The following is an 11,130-nucleotide window of genomic DNA, read 5'->3' on the forward strand; positions in this document are numbered from 1 at the left end:
TCCGCCACCGTGGACGACCACCTCCACCTCTGGCACGCGGGTTCCACGTGACAATGGGGACTCCTCCACCACCTCCTCCTTGACGGCCATGTCCATCTTCGAGATGGCGATGTCGCCGGCCGCAAAGAGGGTGAACTGGGTTTCGAGGCCCTCCCTGTCATCGTGGGCATTCATGGAGTCCTCTATGACCCGCCTCATGAGCTCCACCTCCTCCTATGATAAAGTGGTTATTATCATATTTTTCTTGTTCATGATAAAGGTTTATTATTCATGCTAGAATTGTATTGACCGGAAACTTAAATACATGTGTAAATAAATAAACAAATACTATGTCCCTAGTGAGCATCTACTAGACTAGCTCGTTTATCAAAGATGGATAAGGTTTTCTAACCATAGACATGATTTTTCATTTTGATAATGAAATCACATCATTAAAAGAATGATATCATGGACAAGACCCAACCGTAAGCTTAGCATGCAGTTGATCGTAGCAGTTTATTGTTACAGCTTTCTTCATGTCAAGTATCTATTTGTAAGACCATGAGATCGTGCAACTCCCTCAAATCATAGGAATACTTAGTGTGTATCCGAACATCACTTCGTAACTAGGTGATCATAAAGGTGCTCTACAAGTATCACCGAGGGTGTTTGTAGGGTTGGCACGGATCAAGACTACGATTTGTCACTCCAAATATACGTGCAGGTGGTCGTTGATAGCGGGGCAGCTGCCGGGCCAGACGGACAACAAGATCAAAAACTACTAGAACACGCACATTAAGTGCAAGCTTCTCAACCGCGTCATGGACCCGCACAAGTGCCGCCCCATCAGCGCTGCCAGAGGGCTCACCACATCGACCACCGACCTCGTCTTCCCTTCCTCTCTGACGCCAGCGTCCAGGCTTGCCAACGTGCCTTTCGCCTTCCATAGCAGCACCGTGAGCTTCACGAGGCCGGCGTCATCCGACGATGGGCACAATAACAGTGGCAGGAGCAACGACGCGCCTCGCTGCACCGACCTGTACCTGGACCTGTCCATGAGCTTGTCGTGCTCGCCATCCAAGGCAGCGCCACTTGCCAAGTCGACGCTCACATCGCACTAGCAGCAGGGCCTCTGCCTGTTTCTACCGCCTCGGCGTCTGCAACGGGGAGGCATGCACCTGCAAGAGGGCGACGTCGGCAGGCCCATGCGTGTTCTAGTTTCTCCGGTCATTGGAGGAGGATCAATACATGTAGCACACTAGGCGCCCGTAAAAACTTTGTACAAAGCACAAAATGGAGGAAGAGAGGGAAAAAGGTTTCTAATTGAGATAGATGATGTGGATTATTATTTCTCATGTTCGCTTCATCCCAAATATGATTCATTTCTTCTCACCATATAATAGAATTTTGAATTTCATGCAGCGGCGAAAAATTATTTCAAAAAAAATCTCAGGTGGCAAAAATTGATATTACTAAATTAGTGTAGAAGACACAGAGACACAAGTGAGAAAAGAGTGGCAAATGGTATTGTTTGACTGTGCATCCGATTTGGGCGTCTATTTGTGTCATGTGGGATATGAATAAAATATGCCCTAAAGGCAATAATAAAGTTATTATTTAATTCTTTATATCATGATAAATGTTTATTATTCATGCTAAAATTGTATTAACCGGAAACTTAGTACATGTGTGAATACATAGACAAACAAAGTGTCACTAGTTTGCCTCTAATTGACTAGCTCGTTGAATCAATGATGGTTATGTTTCCTAACCATAGACATGAGTTGTCATTTGATTAACAGGATCACATCATTAGAGAATGATGTGATTGACTTGACCCATCTGTTAGCTTAGCACGATGATTGCTTAGTTTGTTGCTATTGCTTTCTCCATAACTTATACATGTTCCTATGACTATGAGATCATGCAACTCCCGAATACCAGAGGAACACTTTGTGTGCTACCAAACGTCACAACGTAACTGGGTGATTATAAAGGTGCTCTACAAGTGTTTCTGACGGTGTTTGTTGAGTTGGCATAGATCGAGATTAGGATTTGTCACTCCGATTGTCGGAGAGGTATCTATGGGCCCTCTCGGTAATGCACATCACTATAAGCCTTGCAAGCATTGTGACTAATGAGTTAGTTGCAGGATGATACATTACGGAACGAGTAAAGAGACTCGCCGGTAACGAGATTGAACTTGGTATTGAGATACCGACGATCGAATCTCGAGCAAGTAACATACTGATGTCAAAGGGAACAACGTATGTTGTTATGCGGTTTGACCGATAAAGATCTTCGTAGATTATGCAGGAACCAATATGAGCATCCAGGTTCCGCTATTGGTTATTGACCGAGAGTGAGTCTCGGTCATGTCTACATAGTTCTCGAACTCGTAGAGTCCGCACGCTTAATGTTCGGTGATGGCCGGTATTATAAGTTTATGTGTTTTGATGAACCAAAGGTTGTTCGGAATCCCGGATGTGATCACGGGCATGACGAGGAGTCTCAAACTGGTCGAGACATAAAGATTGATATATTGGAAGCCTATGTTTGGACATCGAAATGGTTCCGAGTGGTTCGGGCATTTTTTCGGAATATTGGGAGGTTACCGGAACCCCCCGGGAGAAGTTATGGGCCTTATGGGCCATAAGAAGGAAGCACACCAGCCCACAAGGGGCTAGTGCGCCCCCCTTGGGCAGGAGGCCAAATAGCAATAGGTTTTGGGGGTGGGCCTTTCCTTCTCTCCTACTCCTCCTTTCCTTCCTCTTCTACTCCAACTAGGGAAGGGGGGAATCCTACTCCCGATGGGAGTAGGACTCCCCTAGGGCGCACCATAGAGAGGGCCGGCCCCTCCCCTCCTCCACTCCTTTATATACGAGGGAGGGTGACCCCATGAACACACAAGTTGATCATTGATCTTTTAGTCGTGTGCGGTGCCCCCCTCCACCATAATCCACCTCGATCATATCGTAGTGGTGCTTAGGCGAAGCCCTGTTCTGGTAGCATCATCATCACCGTCATCACATCGTCGTGTTAACGAAGCTCTCCCTCGACACTCTGCTGGATCATGAGTTCGTGGGACATCACCGAGCCGAACGTGTGCAGATCACGGAGGTGCCGTACCTTCGGTAGGATCGGTCGATCGTGAAGACGTACGACTACATCAACCGCGTTGTCATAATGCTTTCGCTTACGGTCTACGAGGGTACGTAGACAACACTCTCCCCTCTCGTTGCTATGCATCACCATGATCTTGCATGTGTGTAGGAATTTTTTTGAAATTACTGCGTTCCCCATCAGTGGCATCAGAGCCAGGTTTATGCGTAGATGTTATATGCACGGGTAGAACACAAAGGAGTTGTGGGCATGGGTATATACATATTGCTTACCTTCACTAGTTGATTCTTGATTCAGCGGCATTGTTGGATGAAGCGGTCCAGACCGACATTATGCGTATGCTTACGCGAGACTGGTTCTACCGACGTGCTTCCCACACAGGTGGCTAGTGGGTGTCCGTTTCTCCAGCTTTAGTTGAATCGGATTCCATGAACAGGGTTCTTTCTGAAGATCAAAAAGCAATCACTATACCGCATTGTGGTTTTTGATGCGTAGGTAAGAACGGTTCTTGCTTAGCCCGTAGCAGCCACGTAAAACTTACAACAACAAAGTAGAGGACGTCTAACTTGTTTTTGCAGGGCATGTTGTGATATGATATGGTCAAGACATGATGCTAAATTTTATTGTATGAGATGATCATGTTTTGTAACACAGTTATCGGCAACTGGCAGGAGCCATATGGTTGTCGCTTTATTGTATGAAATGCAATCGCCATGTAATTGCTTTACTTTATCATTAAGCGGTAGTGATAGTCGTAGAAGCTATAGTTGGCGAGACAACAATGATGCTTCGATGGAGATCGAGGTGTCAAGCCGGTGACGATGGAGATCATGACGGTGCTTTGGATATGGATATCAAAGGCACAAGATGATGATGGCCATAGCATATCACTTATATTGATTGCATATGATGTTTATCCTTTATGCATCTTATTTTGCTTAGTTCGACGGTAGCACTATAAGATGATCTCTCACTAAATTTCAAGGTATAAGTGTTCTGCCCGAGTATGCACCGTTGCTACAGTTCGTCGTGCCGAGACACCACGTGATGATCGGGTGTGATAAGCTCTAAGTTCACATACAACGGGTGCAAGCCAGTTTTGCACATGCAGAATACTCGTGTTAAACTTGACAAGCCTAGCATATGTAGATATGGCCTCACAACACTGAGATCGAAAGGTCGAGCGTGAATCATATAGTAGATATGATCAACATAGTGATGTTCACCATTGAAAACTACTCCATCTCACGTGATGATCGGACATGGTTTGGTTGATATGGATCACGTGATCACTTAGATGATTAGAGAGATATCTATCTAAGTGGGAGTTCTTAAGTAATATGATTAACTGAACTTTAATTTATCATGAACTTAGTCCTGATAGTATTTGCATAACTATGTTGAAGATCAATAGCTCGCGATGTAGCTCCCCGTTTATTTTTGATATGTTCCTAGAGAAAAACTATGTTGAAAGATGATAGTAGCAAAGATGCGGATTGGATCCGTGATCTGAGGATTATCCTCGTTGCTGCACAGAAGAATTATGTCCTTGATGCACCGCTAGGGGACATAACTATTGCAGGAGCAAATGCAGACGTTATGAACGTTTGGCAAATCTCGGTCTGATGACTACTTGATAGTTTAGTGCACCATGCTTTACGGCTCAGAACCGGGACTTCAAAAACATTTTAAATGACATGGAACATATAAGATGTTCCAAGAGTTGAAACTAGTATTTCAGACTCATTCCCGTGTCGAGAGGTATGAGACCTCTGACAATACTTTGCCTACAAGATGGAGGAGAATAGCTCAACCAATGAGCATGTGCTCAGATTGTCTGAGTACTACAATTGCTTGAATCAAGTGGGAGTTAATCTTCCAGATAAAATAGTGATTGACAGAGTTCTCTAGTCACTATCACCAAGTTACTGGAACTTTGTGTTGAACAATAATATGCAAGGGATGATGAAACTAATTCCCAAGCTCTTCGTGATGCTGAAATCAGCGAAGGTAGAAATCAAGAAGCATCAAGTGTTGATAGTTGACAAGACCACTGGTTTCAAGTAAAAGGGAAATGGAAAGAAATGGAACTTTAAGAAGAATGGCAAGCAAGTTGCCACTCCCATGAAGAAGCCCAAAGCTAGACCCAAGCCTGAAACTGAGTGCTTCTACTGCAAAGGAAATGGTCACTGGAAGTGGAACTGCCCTAGATACTTGGCGGATAACAAGGATGGCATACTGAACAAAGGTACATTGGATATACATGTTATTGATGTGTACTTTACTAGTGTTTATAGCAACCCCTCGGTATTTGATACTGGTTCAGTTGCTAAGAGTAGTAACTCGAAACGGGAGTTGCAAAATAAACAGAGAGTATTTAAGGACGAGGTGAAGATGTGTGTTGGAAGTAATTCCAAGGTTGATAAGATCACCATCGCACACTCCCTTTACCTTCGAGATTAGTGTTGAACCTAAAATAAATGTTATTTGGTGTTTGCGTTGAGCATGAATATGATTGGATCATGTTTATTGCAATACTGTTATTCATTTTTAAGTCAAAGAATAATTGTTGTTCTTTTACATGAATAAAACCTTCTATGGTCATACACTCAATATAAATGATTTATTGAATCTCGATCGTAGTGATACACATATTCATAATATTGAACCCAAAAGATGCAAAGTTAATAATGATAGTGCAACTTATTTGTGGCACTGCCGTTTAGGTCATATTAGTGTAAAGCGCATGAAGAAACTCCATGCTGATGGGCTTTTGGAATCACTTGATTATGAATCACTTGATGCTTGTGAACCATGCCTCATGGGCAAGATGACTAAGACTCCATTCTCCGGAACAACGGAGTGAGCAACGGACTTATTGAAAATAATATATACTGATGTATGCAGTCCGATGAGTGTTGAGGCTCGCGGCGGGTATCTTTATTTTCTGACCTTCACAGATGATTTGAGCAGATATGGGTATATCTACTTGATGAAACATAAGTCTGAAACATTTGAAAAGTTCAAAGAACTTCAGAGTGAAGTGGAAAATCATCGTAAACAGAAAATAAAGTTTCTACGATCTGATTGTGGAGACAAATATTTGAGTTACAAGTTTGGTCTTCAACTAAAACAATGTGGAATAGTTTCACAAATTTATGCCACCTGGAACACCACAGCATAATGGTGTGTCCGAACGTCATGACCGTACTTTATTGGATATAGTGCAATCTATGATGTCTCTTACCGATTTACCACTATCATTTTGGGGTTATGCATTAGAGACAGCTACATTCACGTTAAATAGGGCACCGTCTAATCTGTTGAGACGACACCGTATGAACTATGGTTTGGCTAGAAACCTACACTGTCATTTCTTAAAGTTTGGGGTTGTGATGCTTATGTGAAAAAGTTTCACCTTATAAGCTCAAACCCAAATCGGAAAAGTGCATCTTCATAGGATACCCAAAAGAAACTGTTGGCTACACCTTCTATCACAGATCCAAAAGGCAAGATCTTTGTTGCTAAGAGTGGATCCTTTCTAGAGAAGAAGTTTCTCTCTAAAGAAGTGAGTGGGAGGAATGTAGAACTTGATGAGGTAATTGTACCTTCTCCCGAATTGGAAAGTAGTTCATCACAGAAATCAGTTCTAGTGATTTCTACACCAATTAGTGAGGAAGCTAATGATGATGATCATGAAACTTCAGATCAAGTTACTACCGAACCTCGTAGGACAACCAGAGTATGGTCCGCACCAGAGTGGTACGGTAATCCTTTCTGGAAGTCATGTTACTAGACCATGACGAACCTACGAACTATGAGGAAGCAATGTGTTGGAAATATGCCCTAGAGGCAATAATAAAAGCATTATTACTATTTTTCCTTGTTCATGATAATTGTCTTTTATTCATGCTATAATTGTGTTATCCGGAAATCGTAATACATGTGTGGATACATAGACACCAACATGTCCCTAGTAAGCCTCTAGTTGACTAGCTCGTTGATCAACACATAGTCATGGTTTCCTGACTATGGACATTGGATGTCATTGATAACGGGATCACATCATTAGGAGAATGATGTGATGGAGAAGACCCAATCCTAAACATAGCACAAGATCGTATAGTTCGTTTGCTAGAGTTTTCCAATGTCAAGTATCTTTTCCTTAGACCATGAGATCGTGTAACTCCTGGATACCGTAGGAGTGCTCTGGGTATACCAAACGTCACAACGTAACTGGGTGACTATAAAGGTATACTACGGGTATCTCCGAAAGTGTCTGTTGGGTTGACACGGATCAAGACTGGGATTTGTCACTCCGTACGACAAAGAGGTATCACTGGGCCCACTCGGTAATGCATCATCATAATGAGCTCAAAGTGACCAAGTGTCTGGTCACGGGATCATGCATTACGGTACGAGTAAAGTGACTTGCCGGTAACGAGATTGAACGAGGTATTGGGATACCGACGATCGAATCTCGGGCAAGTAACATATCGATTGACGAAGGGAATTGTATACGGGGTTGCGTGAATCCTCGACATCGTGGTTCATCCGATGAGATCATCGAGGAGCATGTGGGAGCCAACATGGGTATCCAGATCCCGTTGTTGGTTATTGACCAGAGAGCTGTCTCGGTCATGTCTACATGTCTCCCGAACCCGTAGGGTCTACACACTTAAGGTTCGGTGACGCTAGGGTTGTAGGGATATGTATATGCAGTAACCCGAATGTTGTTCAGAGTCCTGTATGAGATCCCAAACGTCACGAGGAGTTCCGGAATGGTCCGGAGGTAAAGAATTATATATAGGAAGTGCTATTTCGGCCGTCGGGACAAGTTTCGGGGTCATCGGCATTGTACCTGGACCACCGGAAGGGTCCCGGGGGTCCACCGGGTGGGGCCACCTATCCCGAAGGGCCCCATGGGCTGAAGTGGGAAGGGATCCAGCCCAAAGTGGGCTGGGGCGCCACTTCCCCTAGGGCCCATGCGCCTAGGGTGGGGGGAAACCCTAAAGGGGGGCGCCCCCTTTGCTTGGGGGACAAGCCCCCCACCCCTTGGCCGCCGCCCCCCTAGGAGATTGCATCTCCTAGGGCCGCCCCCCCTAGGCCCCCCTATATATAGTGGGGGGGATGGAGGACCTCTTACCTTTGCCTTTGGTGCCTCCCTCTCCCTCTCCAACACCTCCTCCTCCATAGAGCTTGGCGAAGCCCTGCCGGAGTACTGCAGCTCCATCACCACCACGCCGTCGTGCTGCTGCTGGTGCCATCTTCCTCAACCTCTCCTTCCCCCTTGCTGGATCAAGAAGGAGGAGATGTTACGCTGACCGTACGTGTGTTGAACGCGGAGGTGCCGTCCGTTCAGCGCTAGGATCTCCGGTGATTTGGATCACGTCGAGTACGACTTCCTCATCCCCGTTCTTTGAACGCTTCCGCGCGTGATCTACAAAGGTATGTAGATGCAATCCAATCACTCGTTGCTAGATGAACTCCTAGATAGATCTTGGTGAAACCGTAGGAATTTTTTTTTTCTGCAACGTTCCCCAACAGTGGCATCATGAGCTAGGTCTATGCGTAGTTCTCTTGCACGAGTAGAACACAATTTGTTGTGGGTGTTCATGTTGTCAACTTTCTTACCGCTACTAGTCTTATCTTGCTTCAACGGTATTGTGGGATGAAGCGGCCCGGACCAACCTTACACGTACGCTTACGTGAGACCGGTTCCACCGACTGACATGCACTAGTTGCATAAGGTGGCTGGCGGGTGTCTATCTCTCCCACTTTAGTTGGAGCGGATTCGATGAAAAGGGTCCTTATGAAGGGTAAATAGAAGTTGACAAATCATGTTGTGGCTTTCACGTAGGTAAGAAAACGTTCTTGCTAGAACCCTATTTCAGCCACGTAAAACTTGCAACAACAATTAGAGGACGTCTAACTTGTTTTTGCAGCAAGTGCTTTGTGATATGATATGGCCAAAGTTGTGATGAATGATGAATGATATATATGTGATGTATGAGATGTTCATGCTATTGTAATAGGAATCACGACTTGCATGTCGATGAGTATGACAACCGGCAGGAGCCATAGGAGTTGTCTTTATTTTTGTATGACCTGCGTGTCATTGAGAAACGCCATGTAAATTACTTTACTTTATTGCTAAACGCGTTAGCCGTAGTAGTAGAAGTAATAGTTGGCGAGCAACTTCATGGAGACACGATGATGGAGATCATGATGATGGAGATCATGGTGTCATGCCGGTGACAAGATGATCATGGAGCCCCAAGATGGAGATCAAAGGAGCTATGTGATATTGGCCATATCATGTCACTATTATTGTTTGATTGCATGTGATGTTTATCATGTTTCTGCATCTTGTTTACTTAGAACGACGGTAATAAATAAGATGATCCCTCATAATAATTTCAAGAAAGTGTTCCCCCTAACTGTGCACCGTTGCGACAGTTCGTTGTTTCGAAGCACCACGTGATGATCGGGTGTTAGATTCCAACGTTCACATACAACGGGTGTAAGACAGATTTACACATGCAAACACTTAGGTTGACTTGATGAGCCTAGCATGTACAGACATGGCCTTGGAACACAGAAGACCGAAAGGTCGAGCATGAGTCGTATAGAAGATACGATCAACATGAAGATGTTCACCGATGTTGACTAGTCCGTCTCACGTGATGATCGGACACGACCTAGTTAACTCAGATCATGTTATACTTAGATTACTGGAGGGATGTCTATCTAAGTGGGAGTTCATTGAATAATTTGATTAGATGAACTTAATTATCATGAACTTAGTCTAAAATTTTTACAATATGTCTTGTAGATCAAATGGCCAACGTAGTCCTCAACTTCAAAGCGTTCCTAGAGAAAACCAAGCTGAAAGACGATGGCAGCAACTACACGGACTGGGTCCGGAACCTGAGGATCATCCTCATAGCTGCCAAGAAAGAATATGTCCTACAAGCACCGCTAGGTGACGCAACCGTCCCATAGAACGAAGACGTTATGAACGCTTGGCAGACACGTGCTGATGACTACTCCCTCGTTCAGTGCGGCATGCTTTACAGCTTAGAGCCGGGGCTCCAAAAGCGTTTTGAGAGACATGGAGCATATGAGATGTTCGAAGAGCTGAAGATGGTTTTTCAAGCTCATGCCCGGGTCGAGAGATATGAAGTCTCCGACAAGGTCTTCAGTTGTAAGATGGAGGAAAACAGTTATGTCAGTGAGCACATACTCACTATGTTTGGGTTACATAACCGCTTGACTGAGCTAGGAGTTAATCTCCCGGATGACGCGGTCATTGACAGAATCCTCTAGTCGCTTCCACCGAGCTACAAGAGCTTTGTGATGAACTTCAATATGCAGGGGATGGAAAAGACCGTTCCTGAGGTATTTTCAATGCTGAAATCAGCAGAGGTAGAAGTCAAAAAGGAACATCAAGTATTGATGGTCAATAAAACCACCAAGTTCAAGAAGGGCAAGGGTAAAAAGAACTTCAAGAAGGACGGCAAGGGAGTTGCCGCGCCCGGCAAGCAAGCTGCCGGGAAGAAGCCAAAGAATGGACCCAAGCCCGAGACTGAGTGCTTTTATTGCAAGGGAAGTGGTCACTGGAAACAGAACTGCCCCAAATACTTAGCAGACAAGAAGGCCGGCAAAACAAAAGGTATATGTGATATACATGTAATTGATGTGTACCTTACCAGTACTCGTAGTAGCTCATGGGTATTTGATACCGGTGCGGTTGCTCACATTTGTAACTCAAAACAGGAGCTGCGGAATAAGCGGAGACTGGCGAAGGACGAGGTGACGATGCGCATCGGGAATGGTTCCAAGGTCAATGTGATCGCCGTCGGCACGCTACCTCTACATTTACCTTCGGGATTGGTTTTAAACCTTAATAATTGTTATTTAGTGCCAGCTTTGAGCATGAATATTGTATCAGGATCTCGTTTAATTCGAGATGGCTACTCATTTAAATCCGAGAATAATGGTTGTTCTATTTATATGAGAGATATG

General features: G+C 44.5%; 1 pseudogene; it reads left to right on the plus strand.

Annotated features, from left to right (window-relative positions):
* The first annotated feature begins 447 nt into the window (after positions 1-447).
* On the plus strand, positions 448-1,233 carry LOC123057055 (transcription repressor MYB4-like; annotated as a pseudogene).
* The last annotated feature ends 9,897 nt before the right edge of the window (positions 1,234-11,130 follow it).

This window comes from Triticum aestivum, chromosome 3A (assembly GCF_018294505.1).
Source record: "Triticum aestivum cultivar Chinese Spring chromosome 3A, IWGSC CS RefSeq v2.1, whole genome shotgun sequence".
In the NCBI taxonomy this organism is placed as follows: Eukaryota; Viridiplantae; Streptophyta; class Magnoliopsida; order Poales; family Poaceae; genus Triticum; species Triticum aestivum.